Source organism: Triticum aestivum, chromosome 5A, assembly GCF_018294505.1.
Source record: "Triticum aestivum cultivar Chinese Spring chromosome 5A, IWGSC CS RefSeq v2.1, whole genome shotgun sequence".
In the NCBI taxonomy this organism is placed as follows: Eukaryota; Viridiplantae; Streptophyta; class Magnoliopsida; order Poales; family Poaceae; genus Triticum; species Triticum aestivum.
The window spans coordinates 357,894,935-357,902,978 of NC_057806.1; the positions used below are offsets into that span (position 1 = coordinate 357,894,935).

Below are 8,044 nucleotides of genomic sequence, written 5' to 3' on the forward strand. Positions count from 1 at the left end.
ACGTGTTCACATGTTTGTAGCAGAACCAGCTCATGTTTTGGAGCTTACTATCGTAGTTCATTCCCCGAGAATCTCGCAACGTCATCTCGTCGATTTGTGTTGCAAACTTTCGTTTTTCTTCCTAGACTCGATGAGTCTGGAATATCCTGACACCAACCAGATCTGATTCTCAGGCAGATATGATGGTTTGGAACATTTCCCAAAAACTATAATATCGGTCCCTCGGAAACCGGTAAAGTGGATGTCGTGGCCAACACACCCAGCCGGAAGACCTGTTATTATAATATCCTGATTGAGGAAGTTGGCCACCTCCCCATAAGGATCTCCTAGAACTTATTCTAGTAGTTGTTCCTTATGGATTTTTGTGCTCCCGAAGCCCGACCTTTTACTTGATGTCCTAGATATCAAACCATATCTATGGGTGGATTACGCTAGCACATCAAGGAGAACATTAGAAGCGGAGTGCTAAATGTCTCTCGGTCGATCATCCAGATTTCGTCCCCTTGGCCTCCCTAAGGTGAAATCTGAGAAAGTGTTATCTTCCTTTGCATCTGCATCGTCCATCGCTATTCATCGTGGTAGTATGTTGTGTTGTCAGCACCCTTGACGCGGTTGTTGATAAAACCTTGATGATTGTGGAAATGCTCAAGTTCTTGAGAGCACGCACAAGCGCTACGTGTTATCATCGGCACTACCTGGATTGCTCTCAGTTTCCTCGGCAATGCTATGATCTTTTCAAACAGTGAATTCACTTTCTATTGTTGGGTTCTTCCCCAGTTACCAGAATCATTCCCAGCATTTGCATTTTGTTCCCAGCTTGCACCGCCAATGTGCCATTCTACCATGGGTCTCTTCCATTTCCGGTGATAAGCAAAAATCATACATTGCGTTGTCTTCAACAAGGTAATCCACATCATCCATTCTAGTCCGAGTATGCCATTCTACCGAACCCCTCTAAATGATCGATTATGATTTGCCTTAAGCTGGTATAAAGAGTTTCAATGATCTTTGAATCAAAGGTAATTCTTTTTGCCACTTAAGGGGATATATCTTCGAGTCACCTTCCCTAAGGTGCATCATTATGGTGTCATGTCAACTTAACTCCTCGCTACGTTGACAACCGTTCACACCCTCTTAGGTGTGGAATTGTTGCCTACCTAGTAAACCTTCGTCATCTGTTTCACTCCATCCCTCTAGATGTATGCTTCGTGTCTCAGCTCAAGAGATGTTGCTATGACTCACTTTGTGAGCTGAACCTAAGTTGATTGATCTTCGAGAAGATCGATTCTTCCGGAGTTGTCCTTTTCCTCTTGCTGTCATGCTAGTTGGAGTTCTCAGAACAAGACTTCGAGTCAAAGATGGTGATTGAATTAACGTTCAATTGAAGTGCAACCTGGATCATGAATATTGTGCTAGTTGCGTTCCCCCTTCACCTTACCCTACGCTTGAATCTCGGGACGAGATTTTTGTTTAGTGGGGGTGAGTTGTCACATCCCTGGTCCTGTTATGCACTAGGCTAGACCTCATGTGAGCATCATGTTTTAATCCAAATGAAATTTGAATTGAGGAATTTTCAAAGCCTCAGAAACCTTCTAAAAATGATCAACATTAAAATCTCCTCAAAGAAGTCCAAGAAAATGTTCCTCTTAGTCTCTGAAAATATTGCAAAGAGGTAAAACTCAAAACAATATTTTTGGTATCTCAGAGTTAATAATTTTGGGCCTTTGAATTAAATAAATAGCTATTTGCATTGGATATATATTTGATATATAAATAATATATGTCCAATAATTACTGGAACATTTTATGTGGTTTGGTATATTTTAACTCTAGCCACATAACTATTTTCAGGATTTTATAAAATGGTTTAGTATTTTACTAAACTAAAACAACACAGAACAAAATAGATAAATAAAAACAGAAATAGAAAGAGAGAGAAGGACTACCTGGCGCTCACCTGGTAGCCCACCTGGCCCAGCAGTACGGCCCAGCCCATCTCCACTTCCCCCCCCCTGTCGTCTTCCTCTGCCAGTAGGCAGAGGCGAGGCGTGGCGCGCGCCCGAGAGGCCTCGGCCACCTCCTGCTTCCCCTGGCCACCTCCTGCTTCCTCTCGTCGCCCTGGACCCCGTCCGCGACGCCACGCACCCTCCCAGGCCTCGCACTCTCCCCGTGCCTTCTCCCCCCCTTCTCTGGCTCCCTCTCTCCTCCACCGAGCGGAGCCCCGTCGCCACCGACGCCGTTCGCCGCGGCCACCACCACCGCCTCGTCTCCCCGACGCCTCCCAAAGCTCTGCCTCGACCTACTCTTCCTCCCCACCACTCCAAGCAACACCAGGAGCCCTGCAGTGACGCCATCGCCGCCATCTTCACCGACGGGCATCGAAGATCGCCGGCCCGATTCTCCGTCTCCAGGTCGCCCCCGAGCCCACTGAGACGCGCTCTGCAACCACAGTGAGCTCATGGACCGATTCCCCCTCCTCTCCTGCTCGCGTTCTTGCTCTAGCCCCGTTCCCCACCTCCGCCGAAGCTCGCCGCCGCCACGGCCGACGAGCTCCATGCTCCTGAGCTCGTCCGCTCGCCCGAGCATCACCAGCGTGCTCGCCGTGCCCCTGTGAACCTGCAGCACCCACGGGTTCTCCCTGTTGTGCACCGTAGCACCGTTTCCGCCAACGCCCGAGGTCCGGCAGCCGCTGAGCTCGACGCCGGCGAGGATTACGGCCACCCCAGCTCGCCCTGGTTGCACTGTTGGATGCGCGGGATCGCCAGCTTCCCGTAGAGCCCAGCGGCGCCTCGAATGGCTCCCTGTATCGCAATTCCGAGCCGCCCCGCCGCTACTGTCGTCGCCGGCGACATGTCACCGGCAGGTTCGACCTGATCGGCCCAGGGGTTGACCCCCCCCCTGACGTGTGGGCCCAGGCGCCTGCTTAATTAGTGTCAGGTTAGTTAGTGTTAATTAACTTAGTTAATTAGGTGAGCCACTGACATGCGGGCCCCGCCCGGCTAACTAAGTTAGTTAGGGCTAATCATATTTAGGTTAGTCACTGACTAGTGGGCCCAATCCAGTTAGTTAGGGCTAACTAACTTGGTTAGTTGACTGGGTCACTGACCAGTGGGTCCCACTGGTCAGGTTTGACCTGGTCGACGCCTTTGACCTGCCGACGTCACCCCGGCGTCATGCTGACGCAGTATATGCTTCTGGGATTTTAAATAAGTCAGAAATGATTTATTTATTTTCAGAATATGCCCTAAACTTCAATAAATCATAGAAATTCAACCGTAACTCCAAATTAAATAATTTATATATGAAAAATTATCAGAAAAATTCAAGGAATCCATCTGTACCATTTTCATGCATGTTAGAACAACTTATAGATGCTGTTTAGCACAAATCATATAAAGGGCATTTAAATAATCACATATGGGGTTTGAATTTGAATCTTGTATTCAAACCAACTTCATTTAATCTGTTGCTAGTTGCATTAGCTCAAAACACATTCATTTTGCCATGTCATGATCATGCATCATATTGTGCATTGCATTGATTGTGTTCCCTTCTGTGTTGCCGGTATTTGTCCCCTCTCGATAGACGTGATACCGATGATGTGATCGTTGACACTGATGAAGACCCAATGTTATCTTCAGAAGTGCCAGGCAAGCAAAACCCCCTTGTTCATTCCGATACAATCCTACTCTCTCGCTCCTGCTCTCTTTTACTGCATTAGGACAACATCGATTCATCTGTTACTTGCTGCGGTAGCTGAACCCCTTTATCCTTTGCATGACCTGTCATTGCCACAGTAAATAGATGAAACCCACTAGCATGAGTAGGAGTTGTTTGAGCCCTGTTGTGCCTACTCATTCATGCTTGCTTGTCATGCCTGCTACTGCTTAGAGTTGAGTCAGGTCTGATTCATCGGGGATGAATCAGAGGTGTGTGAACATGTCCTACTGTGTGTGAGCTAAGTGTGTGAACACGTTTTGGTAAAGGTAGCGGTGAGAGGCCATGTAGGAGTACATGGTGGGTTGTCTCATTGCAGCCGTCCTCAGGAACTGAGTTCTGTGTTTGTGATCCATGATTCAGCTACTACCATACATTGGGCCCTGAAATATGACCCCGCTCGACTTCTTATTCACCCTAGTCCTCTGTCCAGGAGTTGCAAGTAGTTTCTGGTGTTTGTAGCTTACTGGAGGCCGTGGACAGCGCTGACCGTAGGGGTGGGCTGTGATGCGGTAGGTACGTGGCACGGTGTACCGGATGCCCGTTTGGTATCTCGGGAACCCTGTTCACATCGTTTGGGGCTGTGAGCGAAACTCCGGCCGGATCTCCTCATGGATGGAACCCGAATAGGCGATAAACCTGGACCAGAGACTTAGGTGTTTAGGTAGGTCGTGGTCTACACCCACATCGGCTTTCGCTTGAAGTCTGCCGAGCACATGTCGTGTGCAGACGCTAAGTGGTGGAAACATGTATGAAGAAGTACACCCCTGCAGGGTTAACATCATCTATTCGAATAGCCGTGTCCACGGTAAAGGACTTCTGGGTTGCTTATATCAGTTCATAGACAAGTGAAAGTGGATACTCTAAAATACGCAAGATAAGCGTGAGTGCTATGGATGGCGCTCTCGTAGGGAGACGGGAGTGGATCCATAGTGGTGTATTGATATGGTGAATATGTGGACTCGTGTGCGCCACCTCAAAAGAGTTACATTGCAGTCGTAGTTCAGGATAGCCACCGAGTCAAAGCTGGCTTGCTGCAGTTAAACCCCATCATCCCCTTTGTTGATAATGATGCATATGTAGTTAGTTCTGATGTAAGTCTTGCTGGGTACATTTGTACTCACGTTTGCCTATTTTATGTTTTTGCAGAGAGACTTCGGTCTCACTAGTAGTTTCGCGTGGACTTCGACGTTTAGCTTGTTACCTCAGCTACGATCTTGTGCCCCGGCAGGATCTGGTAGATAGTCAGGCTTCTCAGCCTTTTTCAGTTATAGATGTCTGTACCCAGATATGATAGCTTCCGCTTGTGCTTTGATTTGTATGCTCTGATTGTTGGGTCATGAGACCCATGTTTGTAATATCTCGCTCCTCGGAGCCTATTGAATAATTTACTTGAGTCGTAGAGTCATGTTGTGATGCCATGTTGTATTTGCACATATCGAGCATATTGTGTGTATGTTATTGAAATGCTTGGTATGTGTGGGATCTGACCATCTAGTTGTTTATCTTTAGTAGCCTCTCTTACGGGGAAATGTCTCCTAGTGTTTCCACCGAGCCATGGTAGCTTGCTACTGCTCCGGAACACTTAGGCTGGCCGGCATGTGTCCTTCTTCGTTCCTGTGTCTGTCCCTTCGGGGAAATGTCACGCGATGAATACCGGAGTCCTGTTAGCCCGCTACAGCCCGGTTCACCGGAGTCCTGCTAGCCCAGTGCTACAGCCTGGATTCACTCGCTGATGACCGACACGTTCGATGCTGGGTCATGAATGCCTGTCCCTGTAAGTCTGTGCCACTTTGGGTTTACGACTAGCCATGTCAGCCCGGGCTCCTTATCATATGGATGCTAGTGACACTGTCATATACGTGTGCCAAAAGGCGCAAACGGTCCCGGGCAAAGGTAAGGCGACACCCGTGGGAATACCGTGCGTGAGGCCACAAAGAGATATGAGGTGTTACATGCTAGATCGATGTGGCATTGAGTCGGGGTCCTGACACTAACCCTCCTCACATCCAGAGCCATCCGATTGATATAACCACCTGACCCTCTCCACACAGTGCATCGACCCCTCTCGCGCGTCCGAAAACTTCCCCGAACCTGACCCAGACAGTCATCACTGATGGGTCCGGATCATCCCCTAACATCTTTAAACCATCTCCGTTTTGTTATTTGGACTCCCTACCTATTTTTTTCTCTCGACCATCCAATTTAGATCAAACGGACTGGTTTAGCCCCTACCCAAAAATCCTATTGCTATATATAGTCCAACCCCTAGTCCTAAACTAGTCTAACACTAAAACCTAGGAGGTTTGTCCCATCCATCCCGTCTCGCGCTGCCACTCCACCAAATCCCCTCGGGATCCCCTTCGCACCAACCAGCCATCACCGAGACTTCCAAATCCATCGATCCCCATCTCTCCTTGATTCCAGCCACATCCCCGCTCGACCTCGTCGGGATCGAGGCCACCAGCACGCCCGGGCCGAGCCCTGCCGGATCTTCACCGGAGTAGAAGCTCCCTGACCAGCGCTCGGCTTCTTCTCCTCCGCCCGCTGGCCGCACCTCACCTCCTCCCGTGCGCTTCCATCTCGCACAGCCATCCGTTCCTCCCCGCCGGCGACGAGCAGCAGCACCCGAGCCCCTGTGTCATGCTCCTCCGCCCATGCGCTCGAGCTCGCCCGTCGTCGCGCGCCTCCAACCTCGACCCCGCCACCACGTCCTCGCCACCACGCCGGAGAAAGCCAGCAGGCAGGCCCCCGTCGCGCCCTTCTCTTCCTTCCGTCTCGTTTCTCTCTCTCTGTCTCTCAGCTCTCTCTCTCTATTCCTCTGCAGGTCCCTGCTGCTCCGTTCGGAGTTTGCTGGAACCAGTGGCTGCGCCTCGGCCTCTCCTTGTCCCCGTCGTCCTCGCCGGTGTGCGCCGCCCGAGGCTCATCGGAGCACCACCACCAAAGGGCGTTCCCCGCCATGACGCCTTGGCCTCCTCTGCTTCACCTGCCGCGCCGCCATTGCCATTCGTCGACCCCGCAGCCTCAAACTCCCGTGCCGAAGCACCACCTCGAGCACCTCCTTCCTTGAGCAGGAGCTCGACCTGCTGTCGGCGACCTCGCCCTCCGATGACCTAAACAACCAGGTCGTGCCCTCCTTCTCCTCCTTCCCCGCTGCTCTCTCTCTCTCAAATTCCTTGCCTCCCATCCCTGCAGGTGTGGCCGTCGATCGCCATGGCGCCGCTGCCCTCGTTGTTCACCGAGGTGGGTCCCGATCTAGATCGCTCTGCTACTGGGTCCAAGACGCCGCCGTCCCAGGCTTCTGCAGCCGCGCCGCCATCGTCCCGGACGTCCCTGCTTCGCCATGGCCATCCCCGTGGTCTCTGCTTCCTTTTGCACCGAGCCGAGCCAGAGAACGAGCAGTTCGTTTGATCCCCGCTCCCCTGCCTCGCGTTGACCGAGTCGTTTTCCCCTGCCGGCCTCCCTCTTCGCCAGCTGGGCTTGGCCCATGGATGAGCCCCAAGGGCCCTCCTGTTTTTTTTCATTGTTGGGCCAGCTAGTTACGGCCTGATGTGATTTTTTTTCAGTTCTGCGAATTTATCATTTAACCTGGTCATTACATATTTACAGGATATGCCATCATATTGAAATGCTCACAACTAAATAACCGTGCATCGGATTAAAATATTTTATATACTTAAAATGACTAGAATTTCATCTAGTTTCATAATATTCCACTTTCATCTATGTTTGAAATGTTTAAATGATTTTTGCTTTAATTTGCTTAAATAACATGTTAAAATGCTTTAATTCATAACTTAATAACCGTAGCTCCAAACTTAATAAACTTTATATGTAAATGGGGTAGGAAAAATGCCTAGTTTAACATGGTGTACTTGCTTTGCATGTTTAAAAACTCTAAAATATGGTTTAGGGCAGAACAGTACCAAACCTAAAATATTGCACATGAGGTTTTTCCGGACTTGTTGCTTGTTGTTCCGGCCTCATCTAAACTTGCCTAGATGTGTAGTTTACTTATGCTTCACCCCTTGCCATGCTAATAAACATTTAATATTGTTGGGTACATAAACGAGATCGAACTAAATACTTGAATGTGGTGTTCCGTCAATATGCAACTCGTGCATATTGAGCTCCACTTAATTTGCAGTATTGTTTGTGCACTTTGCCATGCCATGCCTCATTAAACCGGACATGCATCATACTTGGTTGTGCATCATGCCATGGTTATGTGATGGTTGTTTACTATGTTGTTTGCTTCTTTCCGGATCGCTTCTCTCATTGGCTTCGGTTCCATTCTGGAGTTGTGAGGATTCGTTCGACTACGTCC

The 8,044-nt window shown here is 49.6% G+C and overlaps 1 long non-coding RNA gene across 1 annotated transcript; it reads left to right on the top strand.

The window, feature by feature from the left end:
• Window positions 1-6,546: 6,546 nt before the first annotated feature.
• Window positions 6,547-7,338, top strand: LOC123106915 (uncharacterized). Its single transcript, XR_006451546.1, has 2 exons — window positions 6,547-6,842; window positions 6,913-7,338. It is a non-coding gene; the product is annotated as an uncharacterized lncRNA (long non-coding RNA).
• Window positions 7,339-8,044: the final 706 nt, after the last annotated feature.